This window comes from Acomys russatus, chromosome 30 (genome assembly GCF_903995435.1).
Source record: "Acomys russatus chromosome 30, mAcoRus1.1, whole genome shotgun sequence".
NCBI classification, from domain to species: domain Eukaryota; kingdom Metazoa; phylum Chordata; class Mammalia; order Rodentia; family Muridae; genus Acomys; species Acomys russatus.
In genome coordinates, this window is record NC_067166.1 from 5,757,229 (window position 1) to 5,765,770 (window position 8,542).

Consider the following 8,542-nt stretch of genomic DNA (forward strand, 5'->3'; position numbering starts at 1 on the left):
CACTATTAATGATACTCTGCTATGCTTACAGATAGGAGGCTAGCATAACTGTCTTCTGAGAGGCTTCATCCAGCAGCTGATGGAAACAGATGCAGAGGCCCACAGCCAAACATTAGGTAGAGTTCAGAGAGCCTTGCGGGAGTATTGAGGGAGCTGGAGGGGCCAAGGACACAATAAGAAGACCTACAGAGTAAACTAACCTGGGCCTATGGGGGCTCACAGAGACTGAACCACCAAGCAAAGAGCAGGCACAGCCTGGCCCTAGGCCCCCTACACATATGTGGCAGATGTACAGCTTGGTCTTCATGTGGGTCCCCTAACAAATGGAGTGGAGGCTGTCTCTGGCTCTGTTGCCTGCCTTTGGATCCCTTTCCCCTAGCTGGGCTGCCTTGTCTGGCCTCAGCAGAAGGATATGTGTTTAATCCTGCTGTGACTTGATGGGCCAAGGAGGGTGATACCCCATGATATCACCTTCACTGAGGAGAAGGGAAGATGGGATGGGGGAAAGGTATGTGTGAGGGTAAGACTGGGAAGAGAGGAGGGAGGGGCCTGCAATCAGGATATAAAGTGAATAAGTGAATGAAAAAAAATGTGAGTATTTTTAGACTTAACCCAAAATCATAAGTCAAATATTTAACTCTATTTATTAATTTATTTAGGAAGAAGAACCTAGGAAGTTGTCAGCAATTCTTTTAAGGTTTGACTTTTAAAAATTATTTTTATTAGGAGTGGTTTTTTTTTTTTTTAAATTAGGAATGAGCCAGGCATGATTGGTGCATGCCTGTAACCCCAGCATTCAAGAGGCTTGAGACTGGAGGCTAGAGAGTTTGAGGGAACGGGCTGGAAGCTTAGGTCAGTGATAGAACACTTGTTCAAACTCTATTAGTATACACACACAGTTCAAGGCCAGCCTGGGCTAGTAAGATCAAAGTGTGTACAGCTCTTAGTGGAAGAGGATTTGACTGTAAAGTAAGAGCAAAAAATTGCGGGGGGGGGGGGTTGGTGGTGGCGCACACCTTTAATCCCAGCACTTGGGAGGCAGAGGCAATTAGATCTCTGTGAGTTCAAGGCCAGCCTGATCTACAGAATGAGTTCCAGCATAGCCAAGGTTACACAGAGAAACCCTGTCTTGAAAAACCAACAAAAAAGAGCAAGAATTTCATCCAATCTTGCTTCTTCACTATAAATTCCCGTTGTAGTACTTTACGAAAGAGAAGAATGGGTTTTGTTTTTGTTTTAGTTTTTTTTTTTTTTTTAAGGAAATGATTTCTTAGTGGTTAAAAGAAGCTGTATAGTGGGTAGGACAGGACAAGGTTTCTAGATTCCCCTAGCTGGCTTCTTATTCTGCGGGGCTGTAGTTGACTCTGCTGCTTCTGTGCCTGTGCGGCCTCCTCTGTATGAGGAAGGCAATGCTGAAGGCAGCAAAGAGAAGGCTAAACAGCAAGGCTCGGATGTCACCAGCAGCGAGGCAGGGATCCATGTGGACTGGCTCAGGGCTGCTGTCCGCTCCAGGGGGGAAGGACGCCCCAGTCATTTGCCCATTCAAAGGTGTGTAGCTCCGAGAGCCACGTGGTCCCCACAGGGAAGTGGAGAGTGTGTGGAGTTGCTTAGCGCCCGATTTCACTGTCTCCATTTAGCACAGTGTGGATGACCCCCTGGCTGCAGGGATGTGTGGCCGAAATCCTTTCTATGGGCTGAGATCTGAGGGCAACAGTGCAGGTACATCCAGACCCGAGAACTCGAGTTTTGAGTTTTCCTCAGTGACTTCTTCCAAATGCGACAACAATTGTTCATCGGCACTGTTTCCTTCTGGGCTAGATCTCCTGGGCAACCGAAGGCTTCATGACGTTCTGAGAAAGTAGTACCACCGAGGTGAACCACGTGGATCTCAGCAGACAAAAAACAAACAAACAAACCAGTAGCCGTCGACAGTGAAGCCGGGTGATCTGCAGGTCCCCAGTCTAGATGCTACTGCAGGGCCTGGTAGTCCTGCCCAGGTCCCTGAGGCATCTTCAGCCAGGGTGGCAGAATCGGCTGCACTGTGTAGCCATTCTTGCACAAGCTCAGTTCCGGGAGAGGCTGCAGCATTGGAAAGCTCAGCAGAGTGCGGTGAGCTCCAGGCGCATATCTACAGGGGAGTGAGAGCAGCCAGCACAGGCTGGGGGTACGTGGGGCCAGAGCAGGGTACCTCCATTGCTCCAAAGACTGTGGCCACCCTCTAAAATCCCAGAACGCAAAGGTAGAGGTGGGTATATGACCTTGAAATTATTTTTCAGACACCCAGATGGCTCTAGAACTTCAGAATACAAAGTGTCATTTACAACTCCTCTTTGTACCAAAGCTCTTGTGTCAGTTTCGACATTGTTTTGCCTCTTAACTCTTGTCTTGAGTGGTGGTTGAAAGCCAGTGAGTTTTTAAATAGTCTCCTCCACTCTCCCCTCATAGTATACTCCCACAGTGGCTGATCATAATTCATCGTCCCTTCTCTCTGTGACTCTGGTGAACAAGTGGCCTGCCACCTTCAATTGATTGCTTGTCTCACATTCTTATTCTATCTGGAATTAAATGTCAACTCACCATCTGTTTTTCTTTCCCTCTTTTGGAAAACAGGCTGTCCCTGTTCTAGAAAAGCCCTCTTTTCTAGAACATGTAAGAGCTTGTTTCCTAGCGTGTGAGCAAGGCACTGAGAACTCAAGTCTAGAAGCACTTTGTAGGAAACAATTGAAGATCTGTCTTCTCTGGTGCCACATTCCATGGGTGTGCTACACGGTCTAGGAAGAAAGCTCTTCAGGTTAACAGACACTTCTGTGTGGAAAGCGCATGCACACGTGCACACACACGTCCCTCAACAGTACATATCTCTATGACTACCTCTGCTTGTGAAAAAGACTGAGGCAAGTTGACTAAAATCTAGATAACATGAAAGACTGGCTAAGTTGATGCTTTTATGGGAAACAAATGTCCCAGAGGGTCCCAACCACTCCAAAATGGAATCCTTTCAGTATCTTTTACAAGAACCTCTAAATCTTTGTAAAGTTGGGAAATGTGTGACGTCATGTCAGCACATAATACTGTAAGCGTGGGTTGCAAATTCGTCCTCTATGAGTGGGATGTTTCCTTTATTTCTTTCTCTCTGGTTTTCAGAAGCCACCTCGCATTTCTCCGTTTTTTCTCCTCAAATCATGCCACTGCCCTAAGCAGGACCCCACCCTCACCCCACCCCTCCAGTGGGATGTGGTACCCAGTCTGGTCTTAGATGTGGTCTGGGGATACCTTGAGCTAAGGGAGCCTGAATGAGAAAGTGTGCTTAGCCAAAGGCTAAGATCCATAGCAGCCAGAGAACAGAGGTGAGACCCGAGTCCCAAGAGCATCACAGAGGAACCCAGGCCTCATTCCCCCGTGACAATGGACGACACCAAAATGCAACATTTTTGCACAGGGACTTGGAAAAAACCTGGAACCAGCGTTAGCTCAGCAATGAAGTCCCATTAAGAGAAAAGGACTTCTGGTAAAGAGAGTAGAATCTCTGGCCTGGATGGAGACCAGCATCCCAGTGGGGCCATGCCAATCAGATGGAAGACAGGCTTACCTTCAGCCATGCTACAGGGATAGGTGGACTAGCCTTTTCTTTAATGAAATATTTGTTGTATTTTTCTTTCCCAGAATTGCCACCTGAGTCAGGGTTGAGTCAGGGTTGACTTTATCATTTTCTTTTTTTTTCCCCCCATCTCTTTCATTTAGATGAGGACCAGAACCTATGTTTACTTTTCCTGGTTCCTTGGGCTTCTTTACTTTTCTCCAAAGCCCCTTCCACACCATGTGGCTACCTGCAACTTCACTGTGATCTCTGTGCTTGTAACAATGGAATGATTCTCTCCTCTCCTCTCCTCCCCTCCCCCCTCCTTTCCATCCCTTTCCCTCTTCCTTTCCCTTCCCTCCCCACTTCTGGGCAGCTGTGGAGGTCCACAGCTTTCTTACCCTGTAGTGTTCTTTTAAACTCTAATAAAATTGTCACCAACCTTCTGTTTGAATCTATTTTAAATTCTTTTATTAATGAAACTAAGAACCTCAAGAAGGGACCCTAATGTCCCCAGGGTCATCTGGCAAATACAAAGGGAGACCCTCAAAATTCCAGAAAAACCTGGGAATTCTGCAGGTCTGTCTGAGACAATGGCTTTCTTCAGGGCTTTCCTCAAGAACCAACAGAGATTTCTCCCTCTACACACACCCTGGACTGTGACCGCTTCCTCCTGTGTCCAACCAGCTCTACATGTAACAAAGTATGTCTCTAACATTCTTTAAGGTTGCAGAGAGGTGCCCTGCATAGAACACTTGCGGGGTTACCAGGGGCATCTCTAGCCACGAGCTGAGGTCAACTCTTGCGTGGGACCTCCATGACCAAAGAGTCTGTAGCCAGGGAGTGTCTGTAAATTTCTTCTTTTATGCTTTAAAAGCCTTTCTCCTGGCCTCAGCCTCCTGGACACACCCAGTTTATGCACATTCCTCTGGAGTAAGCACGTCTGCTCTTTTGAAGACTCTCTTTTAACTTAAGTGGAGAACCCTCAGGAGGGCTCCCATGAGGCTAAAGCTCTGCTGTCCGTTCAGCGCTGTGATTTCAAACTCCCCTTAAGTTGTACTTAAAATGGACACGAGGCAGCCATGTTGAACACAGACCAAGCAGCTCTTAAAATCCCTGGTCAAGTTCCCTTTCCGTCTGTTTTCCCTGAACAAAGACCCTGCTATGAACAGAATCCTTTGCAAGATTTCTATTGACCAATTATTTTGCAGCCAGAAGATACAAGGAGAATCTGGGGTGATATGAGCAATAACAGAGGCCCTGGGCAAGGCGCTGGTGTTTTAAGTCCCTCTGAGAAGAGCTATCAGGCTACAGTTTATCATGGATTGGCAGCGGAGTGCTTGGAAAAGCCACAGAAAGTCTCATAGGTCCTTGACGCAGTTTACCAGACCGTAATTGACTTTGCTGTTGCAAGGGTCTCACAGTTGGTCTGTGACAACCAGGCTCATGGCTTGGTGTGTAAATGCTCACTTGGGCATCAGCCTACAAACTATGGGAGGGAACAAAGGGAGACTTGTGTCTCTGTGGCTTGGCAGGACAGAGATGAGGGTAGGAGAACCACTATTTGTGTCGAAATACCCGCAGACTGGTTGGCCTGGCTTCTGTCTGATTGTCTGGCTCAATAGCAGCAGGTAGACAGCAAACGCTTGTCTATGGATAATAATAGGCACTATTTAGTCAGCCCCTCCCACCTGTTAGACAGCGCACTGAGTGTTTTATGTACACAGCTTTAGAACTCCTTGAGATGAGTGGTAGTCCTATTTGTCAAAACTTAAAAAGCAAGATGTCGAAGACAAATCTTTTGATTCATGTGCTGTGTTTTTGTGTATATGGTGTAGGAACTCTGTGTGTGTGTGTGTGTGTGTGTGTGTGTGTGTGTGTGTGTGTGTGTGTGTGTGAGCTTGTGGAAGCTACAGTGGGTGTCAAATGTCTTTCCTCAATTGTTCTCCACCTTTGTTTTTGAAAGGCAGGGTCTCTCAACTGAGATTGAAGTTCGATGGTTCAGCCAGACTGACTGGGCAGTGAGCCTCAGGGGTCCCCAGTCTCCACTTACCCCCATTTCCAGCACTGGGGTTGTATATGAAGGCCTCACATCTGTTTTTTGTTTGTTTGTTTGTTTTTGTTTTTTTAGTTTCGTTTTTTTGAGACAGGGTTTCTCTGTGTTATCTTGGCTGTCCTGGACTAGCTTTGTAGACCAGGCTGGCCTCCCAAGTGCTGCGATTACAGGCGTGTGCCACCACACCTGACCACATTTTTTTTTTTTTTTAATGTGAGTTCTGGTTAATGCAAACTCATACTTTCAAGCTTGCGTTGCAGACACTTCACCAACTGAGCCACTTCCCCAGCCCCAGAGGGATTTTAGTAGTTAGTTCTATAGCAGATTTCTAGTAAGGGGTGAAAAACTTGACCTTGGTATGCAGTTAATTTTACTATGGTGTACATATTCCTAAAAATCAAACTAATAATAACAACAGCAACAACAACCAAAAATCGTGGAACTAGCAGTATAGTGGATTTTATAGGGTGTACGGGAGAAGTGTAGCTGGTTTCTAAACCTTGCAATTGGGGGTTAAAAAGCCCTAGAATAAGAATAGGAATAAGAATAAGAAATAAGAAATAAGAAAAAAAAAAAAAAAAAGAAAGAAAGAAATAATGAGAATAGCAAAGGAGCTCTCAGCTTGGCTGACTCTCCATCTGCAGGAGAGCTGGTCTCTTGTGGCCTCATATGGGAGAGGGGCCTCTAGCTCCTTGAAGGTTCTTAGGCATTTATTGTCAATAGAGAACATTCCACCTTGATGTGACAAATCTGATCCAGGGTCCGAATACACAGTCACACATCCTCAAAGTGTTTTCAGCTGCACTCACAGTGTCACCAGATGTTTAATATAATGGAAAATAATGGGAAAATGGAAAATTCCTGGTTTTAAGAATTGCTTCTTCACTGTTAGACGTAATTTTCTGATAAAATCCAAATGTAACTTTAAGGCCTTCCTTAATTCAATAGGGCGTATCCAGAGATCACCTCAACCAGGATGTTGGTCAAGACCCATGTACTCACCATCACGAACGTGCAACTCAGTTTTCACTTCCCAGTCTATCTGTCACCTGTGTGGTTTACCCCATCCAAGGGGAGGCAAGGCTGGTTTAGATTAGCTCAGCCTGTTTTGAAGCCCGTGTGTGATCTAAAGGGGACCAAGGGATCAGGTAGAGAATTTATACCAGGTAAGGACCATTTCCACACACACGCACACACCCATCACAGCGTCACAGCCATACCTCACAGAATTAACCATGGATTCTTCGTTTCCTTATGTGGCTTTTTAAGGACTTCCTCTATTCTTAGCATCTCCTCCTATAAACTGGTTGGGAAAACTCAAAGCTTGTCTAAGTTTGCCAATTTTATTGGGAAGAATGATTTATACCTGGAACTTTACCGCCCCCATGGCACTGTATTATAAAGTACAATACCAAGGCCTATTAACCAGAGTGATGTTAAGATTGATGAATGCAATAGGGGGCGGCTCCCGACAGCAATATTAGAAATTACGACGATTTATTGACCGTTTGCTGTTTGCTAGGTTCACTTCATTGAGATCAGCTAATTGTAACTTTTTCTAAATTTCTAAGTTTGTCATTCAGCGTGTGTTGGGTGGGAATTTTTTGACACCGTTTGGATTTTGTGTAAGTCGAAACATAGGTTCTTCAGAGAAGTTAAAGCCACTCTCTTTTTACCCATTTTCATAGTTTGAAAAAAAAAATGTGGTACAGCGGGCGACTTAGGTGGGGAATGTGAGTGGTGCTGAGTACAGTTCTGACTGTTGACTTCCTGAATGTCTCTATGTTAAGCACAGATAGCTTCCACTATGCCAACAGGAGCCCTCTCAGTTTAGGGCCAGTGTGATTTTTGGCGTGGGCTCTTAGATCTTGATTATTTTATTGCTTTCAAGAACAAAAATTCCCAGCTCATTTTGCCAAAGTCCTGACGTAGGAGGCAACTGTTTGTACCAAGCAGCACTTCTTAGAGGACGGGAGCTCGGGGGATCCTAATTTGATCTTTTTTGTTTGTTTTGTTTTTCGAGACAGGGTTTCTCTGTGTAGCCTTGGCTGTCCTGGACTCACTTTGTAGACCAGGCTGGCCTCGAACTCACAGCGATCCACCAGCCTCTGCCTCCTGGGTGCTGGGATGAAAGGCGTGTGCCACCATACCCGGCTCCTAATTTGATCATTAAGGAGGATGTCTTGGTTACTTTCATACTGCTGTGATAAGATGCCATGAAAGAGTTTATTTGGGTTTACAGTTTTAGAGGGTTGGTTAGAGTCTGTGACAGTAATAGATGGGAACCAGGCAGTGGCCAGGCATGGTACCAGAGCAATAGATGGGAACCAGGCAGTGGCCAGGCATGGCACCAGAGCAATAGATGGGAACAAGGTAGTGGCCAGGCATGGCACCAGAGCAATAGATGGGGACGAGAACAGTGGCCAGGCATGGCACCAGAGCAATAGATGGGAAGGAGGCAGTGGCCAGGCATGGCACCAGAGCAGTAGATAGGAACAAGGCAGTGGCCAGGCATGGCACCAGAGCAGTAGCTGAGAGCCACATCTTCACTAATTGGAAATGGCATGGGATTTTGAAACCTCAGAGCCCACCTGCAGTAACACACCTCCTCCACCAAGGCCATGCCTCCTAATCCTTCCCAAGCAGTTCCACAAAGTCAGAGCCAAGTATTAAGACACGTGAGCCTATGAGGGCCATTCTCACTCAAACCACCACCTAGGGTCTCACTCTTGCCTGAAGGCAAAACGTTCATACTGGAATTTTGAAGCTTAGTTTTTATAAACTTTATTTTCTCTTCCTGAAACTATGTCCCTTTTGTGTGTTCTTGAGGAATCCGCTGTACAGGCTGACCAAGCCAGGGGTGAGTGAGCTGGTATCAAGCACTGACAAATTGCCCATGATGGTTGAGA

At 46.0% G+C, this 8,542-nt stretch overlaps 1 pseudogene; it reads right to left on the bottom strand.

The window, feature by feature from the left end:
• Nucleotides 1–1,339: 1,339 nt before the first annotated feature.
• Nucleotides 1,340–3,599, bottom strand: LOC127212200 (carbonic anhydrase 9-like; annotated as a pseudogene).
• Nucleotides 3,600–8,542: the final 4,943 nt, after the last annotated feature.